This window comes from Zalophus californianus, chromosome 9, assembly GCF_009762305.2.
Source record: "Zalophus californianus isolate mZalCal1 chromosome 9, mZalCal1.pri.v2, whole genome shotgun sequence".
NCBI classification, from domain to species: domain Eukaryota; kingdom Metazoa; phylum Chordata; class Mammalia; order Carnivora; family Otariidae; genus Zalophus; species Zalophus californianus.
In genome coordinates, this window is record NC_045603.1 from 47,804,857 (window position 1) to 47,816,288 (window position 11,432).

Below are 11,432 nucleotides of genomic sequence, written 5' to 3' on the forward strand. Positions count from 1 at the left end.
AAATTAATTTTTTCCCTTTTAGGGGAAGTAAATTAATAGGATGCTTATCCAGAACTCTTGCTTATTTAACTGTATTTAGCAGTATAATACTATATTTAACAGTATTTCTAATTTTTCATGTTATTTGCTTCCTTAAAAGTTATAATTCAAATGACATCTATACCTCATTAGTTTCATTTTAAAAGTCCATATAAGGGGTGCCTGGGTGGCACAGTTGGTTAAGTGTCCAACTCTTGATTTTGGTTCAGATCATGATCTCAGGGTTGGGGGATCAAGCCCTACGTGGGGCTCCATGCTCAGTGCTGAGTGTGCTTGAGACCCTCTCTCCCTCTCCCTCTGCCCCTTCCCCCATTTGTGTTTTCTCTCTAAATAAATAAATAAAAAAAATATTTTTTAAAAAATATTTTTTAAAAAGTCCACATAAATAAAAGTCTTATTGCTAATCCAAAATTGGATTTCAAAAATCCTCATATTTACAATTTTCCTAATTAACGGTTAATGATTATTAGCATTAATAAGAGTCATGCTGTTTAACTTCCAATTAAATATGGTATCAAGAGGATTGAAAGTCATTAACCTTAAATATTATTATATTATTTCATTCACAAATGAACAGTAGTGAAATTTGATCCTTTCAAGGCACTTTCTTACTGTTTTTGCCCTCTGTTGTGTGTATTCATGTATGTATGTGTGTGTATGTATATATATACATACACATATAAAATATGTGTTATATACATATTATATATACACACACATATATAATATGTATGCGTATGGTGTGTATGTAACATGTACATACATGTATAATATATATACACCACTATATATAATGTTTAGTATATAAATATAGTTCTATTCCTTTGCAGTATCCTGCACAGATGGGGTTGGAGGTTGAGAAGGATAAGAAGGCTGCTTATTGATGTGAAAGAGGAAAAACCATGGCTTAACTTTCCAGTTAGGTTCGTTTTAGTTTTTTTGGTCAAACATTGTGTTCCAAACTCTATGCAGTCATTTTTAAAAATTCTGCCCTTTATCACGTGAGATAAAGGTTTCCCAGTGCATATAAGGTTATGTTTACACATATTCTATAGTCTGTGAAGTGTGCAATAATATTATGTCTAAAAAACAATGTATATACCTTTATTTAAAAATACTTTATTGCTGGGGTGCCTGGGCGGCTCAGTGGGTTAAGTGTCTGACTGGCTCAGGTCATGATCTCGGGGTCCTGGGATGGAGCCCTGCGCATTGGGCTCTGCACTCAGCAGGGAGTCTCTCTCTCTCTCCCTCTGCCCCTGCTCACGTTATCTCTCTCAAATAAATAAATAAATAAATAAATAAATAAATAAATAAATAAAAATACTTTATTGCTAAAACATGTTAACCCTCATCTGAGCTTTCAGCAAGTCCTAATCACTGATCACAGATCACCATTACAAACATGATAATAACGAAAAAGTTTGAAATATTGTGAGAATTACCAAAATGTGATACAGACATACCAAGTGAGTAAATGCTTTTGGAGAAATGGTGCCAAAAGACTTGCTCAACTCAGGGTTGCTGCAAACCTTATTTGTAAAAAATACAGTGTCTGTGAAGCTCAATAAAGTGAAGCATAATAAAACAAGGAATACCTGTACTCTTTCAACTACTACTAATCAGCATTTATAACACTGTTCCCTCAGTTTTCACAGCACCTTTTTCTTACGGTTTTCCTCTTTTCTCTCTGGCTGTTTTTTTTCTCACTCTTTGGACTATCTCTTCTTCTTTCTGAACTTTAAGGGTTGGAGTGCCCCGGAGCTTGATCCTGGACCCTCTTCTTGTATACTTTCTTCTGGGCAGTTCTAGTCTTTGCCATGGCTTTATATGCCATCTGAATAACAGCAGCTTATAGATGTATGTCTGCAGTTCAGAATTCTCTGCCGAACTCTGGATGTGTAGAGCCAATGCCTTCTGGAAAGCTTTCCTTGGTTGACCTCCCCCATAATTGCTCTTCCTCTAGGAATCCTCATCTCAATAGATGGTGGCCGCTCCCTAAAATAGAAATCTTAGCGCTTCCCTTTACCTTACTCTACACAGCAAATTCTTTACCAAGTCCTATTGATTCTACTTCCAAAATCACTAAAATGCGACCATTCTTCTCCATTTCCATGGTCTGGTTGGTTTATGTACTTTCACATTTGTCCCTCCTCCCAACCATTCTCTGAATGGTGGTCTTAAAAATTAAAAAAAAAAAAAAACTTTTTACAGTGGGAAATTTCCAATATACATAGAAGAATTTGATGAGCCCCTCGTTCCGTTTCAACATTTATCCCAATTTTTGCTACCCTTGTTTCATCTGTCCCTACTTTTAAGGAAAACCTTGTAAAAACTCAGTACACATCTCCTACAGGTAAGAACATTTAAGAAATATAACCACAATGCTATTATCATACCTAACAAAACTTAAAAAGATTCCTTAAAAAATATAATACCCAGTTCATATTTAAGATTTCCATTGTGGGGGCACCTGGGTAGCTCAGTCTGTTAAGCGTGCGACTCTTGATTTTGGCTCATGATCTCAGCTCAGGTCATGATCTCAGGGTTGTGAGATTGAGCCCGGGGCTCTGTGCTGGGTGTGGAGCAAGATTCTCTTTCCCTCTGCCTGTCCTGACCTCCCTCTCTGAAAAAGGAAAAGTTTTAAAATAAAAAATATTTCCATTGTAGTGTATACAAATATTTAAGTATTATATATATATAATTAATATAATGTTATATACTAATTTTACCTTGATGAAAGAAAGAAAAAGAAAGAAAGAAGGAAGTAGAAACCAGAACCTGAAGAGTTAATAAATATTTCGGTCCAAAAAAATTCCTGATTGTATCAAAGATGACTTTTTACTGTTGGTTTATTAAGTTCATCATCCAAACAAGTCCAAACATTACATTTAATTATTATGCCTATTTAATCTCTCTTAATCTCTAATAGTCTTTCCTCCTTTTGTTGAGTGAATGACTATTTGTATTTTTTCTCTTGCGATGTGCCTTTCCTTATCTTTTGGCTTCTGTACAAATGACATCACTTTCAGTCAATGCCTTCATAAGCATTCTGTGGCAAAAATCCTATAGCTCTTACATTACACATCTTTATCTTTATATATAAGCTTGAGAAAGTAAGGTCCTTGCTTTCACATATTTACATTATGTGAAGAAAATGTAGAATATGGATTGAAAACTATTCATTCATCCCCAAATCCAGGCAAGAAGTCCAGTTATTAAGCCTATACTACATACTAGGAAGTTATCTCACTTGATCCTTTGAAAAATCCTTTGAGTTGGGTTTTTTTAATCTCTGTTTTTAGGGTAAGAAACAGATTGAGGGTGACTATTGAAAAAATATGGGGCTATAGTGTCAGTCTGAGGCAGGGCGAGGTCTGTCTTTTTGTGTGGGTCTTGGTCTCCCCACCCGGCTACACTGTGGTGGTGATAAAGATAGTGATGAGGTAACGAAGGATGGTTTAATGGGGAGGTGGGGGGGGGGGCGGGAACTACCAAAGGAAATTCTAGAAGTTTCTTTACCCAGATGTAAAAGAAAAAAACAGAGTCCTACCTGAATGTATTATCAGGGGGAATAGATTATTTTGGCTTAAGGTAAATATATTTGAGAAAATAATTATTTAGTGGGATTCTGATAAAAATTGGTTAAGTCTGAAAGAAGTTCAACAGTGGCAGAAGCAGCCTTCTAAGGACATGTATCTCTCAGTACCCCACTCTAGCTGATCCTGTCCATTTCTTTTTCTTTTTAAATTATATCCTTTGCCTTTTTAAAGACAGACTTGAACATCACCAATGTGCTTATACATTTCCTTCCTGCTTCTCAATAGACCTCAGAACCACAATTTTTTTTAACTAGAATCCCTTTCCTAACTGTCTCTATCTAAATTCTTCAGCAGCTTGTCATGTCCTTAATGCCTAGGAAAGCATGTCAAAGGATTATGGTAGCCAAGGGAGGGAAATTATATTTAAAATATATTTGGTCTGAAAAATTCTGTCTGCTTCACCAGCCTGCCTGAATGTGCCTACATTTACCAAAGATGTGAGTCAGCCCAGCCTCCTCCTAAGAAGACACAAGAATCTGTCTAGATAATTACACATTGATAATTGCTTCATAAATAGAGACATCCGCAAAAAAACAAACAAAAGACAAAGAATAAGTGGCCAATAGCAAAGAGAAGAACAGTATCTAAAATATCTTGGTTATTGCGTATATTCCCCAAAGAATTCAAAGCAGGGCCTAGAACAGATATTTATTATACCCATGTTCATAGCAGCATTATTCACCATAGCCGAGATGAAAGCAAACCAAGTGTCAATGGAGTATTACTCAACGTTAGAAAGGAAGGAAATCCTGACACTTGCTACAACTTGGAATGAATCTTGAAGACAGTATACTAAGTGAAATAAGCCAGCCACAAAAGGAGAAATGCTATAGGATTCCACTTATATGAGGTCCCTAGAGTGGTCAAACTTATAGAGATGGAAAATAGCATGGTGGTTGCCAGGGTCTGAGGTGTAAGGGAGAGTTAGGGTTGAATAGGTACAGAGTTTCAGTGTGAGAAGATGAAAATGTTTTGGAAATGGGTGGTGGTGATGCCTGTAAAACAATGTAAATGTACTTAATGCCACAAAACTGTTCACTTAAAGGTGGTTAAATTGGTCAGCTTGGGGTTTTGTATATTTCACCACAGTACAAAAATGTCTTGGTGAAGAACTTGGGCTCTGAGTCAGAAAGCCTGGGTTTAAATTCTGACTCAGTACCTCATTAGCTGTGAGAACCTACGCTATTTCCACACCCTAAGTTTGAGTTTCTGCACCTAAAAATTGGAATAAGAATAGTACATACCTTACAGACTCATGAGGATTAAATAAAACAATCTATTTAAAATCCTTTGCACCTCACCTTGCACATAGCCGGTACTCAATAAATGTTAGCTACTATGATTTTATTATCATTTATTTACATCAGGACTCACTTTTAAAGGTTAGATTGGCAGATCTTCTGATGGGTTTTCAGGAATTTCCTCCAGATTGAGATGTCTGAATCATGTGATTCCGGAGGGGGGGTTGATGTCACTACCCACATCAGTGACAAAGATAGCTGATCCAGAGATTCTGATGAAAGGGATGAAGCTCCAATGTGAAGTTTAATGGAAAGAATAAAGCTATTGGAATAATTATAAAAGCACCCCTTCATGTTCAAGAAGTGCAATTTTCAGCCACTTTCAATGGCTCAGAAATAAGTAGCAAGCAAAATAATATTGATTTTTGAATATTCTGAAATTTTAGCTAGTTTTTAAAAATTGGTAACATTTGCAGGAGATACTCTCCAAGTTGCAACTACAGGAACATTTTGTTTTTTAAACTTTTTTTTTAAGATTTTATTTATTTATTCATGAGAGACACAGAGAGAGAGAGAGGCAGAGGGAGAAGCAGGCTCCCCAGGAGCAGGGACCCCAATGCGGGACTCGATCCCAGGACTCCAGGACCATGACCTGAGCCGAAGGCAGATGCCCAACCATCTGAGCCACCCAGGCAACTACAGGAACATTTTGTCTGGCCTAGAATGTCTTTCTAGAAAGCTGGCACTGAGTGTGCATCTACTGACTCAACTAATTACAGAACAATTGTGAAATGTCTCAATTTTACGCTCCGAGTTATGATCCTTTCATGAATTATTCTGTGTCTGTGTGTGAGAGAGAGAAACAATAGAAAGAGCCGTGGGGTTGCTGCTTTTGAAAAGGGTACCTGAATAATATGGTGGAGATGGTGTGCCAGACTCTAAACAATTCAATCCTCGACCCTACAACATTGTCACTGTCCTCAACTGTATTTTATTTATTTATTCATTAAGATTTTATTTATTTGACAGAGATAGTGACAGAGGGAACACAATCAGGGGGAGTGGGAAAGGGAGAAGTAGGCTTCCTATTGAGCGGGGAGCCCGATGCGGGGCTCGATCCCAGGACCCCAGGATCATGGCCTGAGCTGAAGGCAGACGCTTAACGACTAAGCCACCCAGGTGCCCCCTCAACTGTATTTTAAAGATGAGGAAACAGGCTCAGAACTTGCGTGTGTGTGTGTGTGTGTGTGTGTGTGTGTGTGTGTGTGTGTGTGTGCGCGCGCGCGCGCGCGCACACTCACAGTGAGCTATAATTTGAATACAGGTTGATTTGGCTCCAATGCTCAGGCTCTTTATCTCAAACCACATGCTCCAAACCATAACGTCTTTCCACTTGTTACTGTCCCGAGGGCTAGCGTCACTTTTGCAGCTGCTGCAGGGTCTGAAGTCACCCTCGGGAACTACTGCTATCACTGGTAGAATGTCATGGTGGCTCTAAGAGGGAAGAAGCTGCTGCCCAGGGAAAGCAAGTGGAGGGGCACAAGAAAGCCCCTATTGCCCAGAAATATTCCTTCTCCTCTTTTCTGACTGAAGTGGCTACTTTTAAAGCCACTCAGTATGGAAAACAAAAGTGCCATTGGCCTCAGAGATCCCCTGTGATAGGACCCACAGGCTACCTGGGAGTAGGAAGGAAAGACTGGGTTTCTTTCAGCTCTCTCTCTCATTAGCACTCTTTAGCTCATCAGATAAACTAGTTGTCTCTTGGAAAGCCTGGAAAGACGATCACAGCCTGAGTGAAGACACACTTGACAAGTGTCACTAGCGCTCATTTAGGCCAGCAGGTATGGGCAGAGGTCTTGAAACCCACATAGTGATGGGGCTCTGTGAGGACCCTGGACAGACATGGCTGCCTGCAGTAGTGACGGTCTGTTGGTTGCAAGTAACATACAACCTGAGCTACCTTAAGCAGAAAGGGAAAGTATTCAAAGAGGACAGAGGTATATCAGGGAACTATGGCATTATAGAACAGGAAGGGAGGATTCAAGTCACACCCTGGGACTGCAGTGGCAGTTGGTGAAAGTCCCAGCCTATAGCAATCCAATGATTTGACGTGGCTCCCTGTTCCAGTATGTCTTAAGCCTCAAGTGAGAGTGAGACTAGGATATGCTCGGTTTAGGTTATCCTTGGCAGTTGGCTTACTCAGCAATGGCTGAGCAGGGGGACAGGAAGGGATTGGTGCAGTGGGAAATTCACGCAACAGAAACAGGAATCCTCCCTGTGGGCAGAGATGAGGGGTGGGGGTGACACCATATCAGACACCCTCCACATACCCCCACAAAAAGAGATTTTATGTGGGGAGTCATTCTATAGGGGAAGCTGCTTATAGGCAGTACAGCATAGCAGTTGGGAGTGCAGGCTTTGGGGCTAGATCGCCTGAGCTCAAATCCCAGCTCTGCCACTTCCTGAGCAACCTAAGTATTCTCCGTGTCTGTTTGCTCCCCTCTAGAGTGGTGATAATCGCAGTACTTACTACATGAGACCATTAGGATTCAGTGAGTTAATACCAGCAAAGTACTTAAAACAGTGCTTGGCACACAGTGAGACCTTGATAAATTACTATTATTATCTGACTTTTGAGGCATCATAATATTTATGGAAATTGTCAAACAGGTCCACCTCACTTTAAAAATACCCAGTGGAGCTCTTTTTCACATGTAAGTTTATGAAAGAAAGAGGAGCACCGTCAGAGAATCACTTTGTTATGAAATACCTATTTAGTTTAATTTAGGCATAAATACAGATGCAACAAATTAAAAATATATGGATATAAAAACATTAAGAAAAGAAGTAAAACAAGGAAAACAAAAACAAAAAAATGGCTGCAACACCAAAAGCACAGTGCATACAAGAAAAAATTGATAAATTAGACTTCATCAAAATTTTAAAACTTGCTCTTCAAATGGTGCCATTAAGAGAATGATCAGATAAGCCACAGACTAGGGGGAAATATTTGTAAATCATATAACTGATGTAGGACTTGTGTCCAGAAAAAAACCCCATTTATAATTCAATAATAACAAGATAAACCACCTAATTAAAAAATGGGCAGAAGGTTTGAAAGACATTTCACCAAGAAGTTATCTGAACGGCTAATAAACACAAGAGAAGATGCTCAACATCCTTGGTTTGGGAAATGCAACTTAAAAATCACAATGGGGCGCCTGGGTGGCTCAGTTGGTTAAGCGACTGCCTTCGGCTCAGGTCATGATGCCGGAGTTCCAGGATAGAGTCCTGCATCGGGCTCCCTGCTCAGCAGGGCGTCTGCTTCTCCCTCTAACCCTCCCCCCTCTCGTGCTCTCTCACTCTCTCTCTCAAATAAAAAAATAAATAAAATCTTAAAAAAAATCACAGTGAAATTCCACTATTTGCCCACTAGAATGACTGCTCCAAAGGACTGATTTATCAAGTATGGGAGATATGGGGAAACTGGAGCACCTGCACATTGCTGGTGAGAACGTAAAATGGCGCATCCACTTTGGCAAAATATTTGGCAACTTCTTAAAAAGTAAAGCATAGATTTAGCGTATGACCCAGCAATTCTTTTCCTAGGTATATACCCAAGAGAAATAAATAACATATGTACACAGAAAGACTTGCATAAAAATGTTCATAGAACCATTATTTATAATAGTTAAAAATGGAAAAAATCCAAATGCCCATTAAACAAAATGTGGTATTTGTACCATGAAATGCTAACCAGTGATCAACCCCCCACCTCCAGATTATTGATATATGGACAACATAGGTGAACCTCAAAAACATCATGCGAAGTGGAAGACAGACACAAAAGACTATATTTTGCACAATCTTATTTATATGAAATTTCTGAAAATGGTAAATTTACAAAGACAGAGAAACAGAATAGTGATTACCTGGGCTAGGCATGGGAGTGGCATTGACTGCAAGTGGCGTTGACAGAAATTTTGAGGGTGATAGAAATGTTCTAAAACTAGATTGTAGCAATGTTCATACAACTGCATGAACTAACTAAGATCACTGGAATGTATACTTGTTAACAGGTGAATTTTATGGTATGTAAATTATATGTCACTAAAGCTGTTTTTGTCCTATACTCAGTCTTCTTGACTGAGTTACTACCAGTAAAACCATAGCTAAAAATAATTAAGAAAGAAGAAATCTCTTAGTCAAACACTATTTGTTGAACCTCTTTTTGGGTTTCGTTATGTTTTATGCCCAGTCCCATCTTACCCCTCCCCACTGATCCACTGTAGAGTGGTGACTTTCTATTATCAGGGTTGATAAATCATGTATAGGCAATGGAGTTTAAGAGTATTCTGCCCTGAGACTTTAGGTAGGGTGTCTTTATGAACGATATTTAAATAGCTCTAGCTAATCCCATTCCTATTCACTATGGTGTAGACTATTGAAGCTTTCCTGGAGTGTAAAACACCGTTCTCCAAGGAAAATTCTCCAGTGCTGATTTCTACAGCTGTCTGCTAATACCCAGGAATTTCTTTTCTTTCTCTTCAATGTGTCATACTGCCCTAATGTTGACAGGAAGAAAACAACTTTCAGGTTGAGTGCTGCATCAAAAAGCCTTCTTCTGTTACTAAAAAAAAATTCATTTGCTTGATAGTTATTTCCTGTGTCAAACTATCAAATGTTTCCCCTGACTGCAACCATCTGGGGGTTTGTTGTTTGTTTCACATCAACATGTTAACATAAAGCACCCGGAGGGAACAACGTTCATTCGTTTATCAATCCATCTGTTTGTGCATCCTTCTGTCCATCCATCCATCCATCCATCCACCCAACCTTCTGTCCATCCATCCAGCCAGCCAGCCAGCCAGCCAGCCAGCCATCCAGCCATCCAGCCATCCTTCTGTTCATCCATCCATCCATCCATCCATCCTTCCATCCATCCTCTGTCTGTCCATCCATCCATCCATCCGTCATCCATACATCCTTCCATCCAACATCTACCCATTCGACAATGATTTCTTGAGTACCAGTTAGGTACCATACACTCTGCTAGATATTAGGGATGAAAAAATGAATAAGAAAGGTCATGGTCTCCACCCTGTCAGAGCTTAGAGTCTTTCTTGCATGCCAGTGAAAGACTAGCACAGAAGACACACTTTTCCACTCTCCAGGTTTTCTTGGGCTGGCCTTAGCTCCTCTAGAAGCTGCACTGGTTGCATCTCAGGTGACCTGGTGTCTATGTGGTAGCTGTGATAGTGGAGGCAAGGAGCTCCCCACTGCTGGTAATGGCTTTGATCCACTAGCAGTGGTCACTTTGGTAGGCTCCTGAGGGATGGGCTTTGAAGCAGCCCCCTCTTATTTTTTTTTAAAGATTTTACTTCTAAGTAATCACTACACCCAACATGGAACTCGAACCTACAACCCCGAGATCAAGAGTCACACTCTCTACCAATTGAACCAACCAGGCGCCCCTGAAGCAGGCCCTTCTTCAGTGGCAAGTGCAACAGTCTTAGGGGTAGCCACAAGAACTCTGGAGGTGGTAGCTGCATCTCTGCCATTGTCAGAGCTGACTCCAGCCCCTCTGCAAATTAAATAGAAGTCAAATGCAAGTAATGAGTCCTGTACTTGTTGGGAAGCCCATCAGGCCTGTAAGGTAGAGATAAGAATTCATTTGTTTCTCAAATATTTTACATTTCTCTGAATACATGGTAAATCACAGTTACTTTTCAACTCTTGCAGTATTTTCAGCTCGGTGGTATGTGGTAGCTAGGCAATAACATGAGATAACATTGTTTATAGAAAGGGACATTGGGGTGCCTGGGTGGCTCAGTTGGTTAAACGTCTGCCTTCGGCTCAGGTCATGATCTCAGGGTCCTGAGATCAAGCCCCACGTTGGCCTCCCTGCTTAGTGGGGAGTCTGCTTCTCCCTCTCTCTCTGCAGCTCCTCTGCTTGTGCTCTCTCTCTGTCAAGTAAATAAATAAAATCTTAAAAAAAAGGACATTAAAAATAATGTGTCCAGTTGGAACTCTACAGAGAAAAAAAGACAGTAAGTAATCAGTCAATTTATAACTAGAACTAAAAGGTAGAGTTTCACACTTTACTTTTGAACAAAATAACAAAAAATATATACAAATGGAACAGTACTTTCGATAATATAAATGAGTTAAAAACTCATAAAACATTGTATTTGCTGGTTGGTGTTTCTGGTTTAAACTGACCCTGCGTATGATAAAGTTTGAAGCTTCTTGAGTCAGATAATTAGCAGATTGCCCTAGCATCTGATCTACTTAACTGTCTCAGTCACATGGGTCGGCTGTGGTAGTTCTTGTCCTCCTGCCTCTCTGGAGATTCCTACCATTGAAAACACTTCCTGTGAGGTCAGGGATGACGAATACATGGCAAATATGCCCATGCCCAGACCACCTGCTCTCCAGTACAGCCCTCTTCACCACTGAGCCCAGGAATGGCTTCAGCATCCCTATCACCTCAGTGTCCCAGGCTCCACCACCACTCAGCTGGATTTAACACACGAGATGAAATCCACTTGCC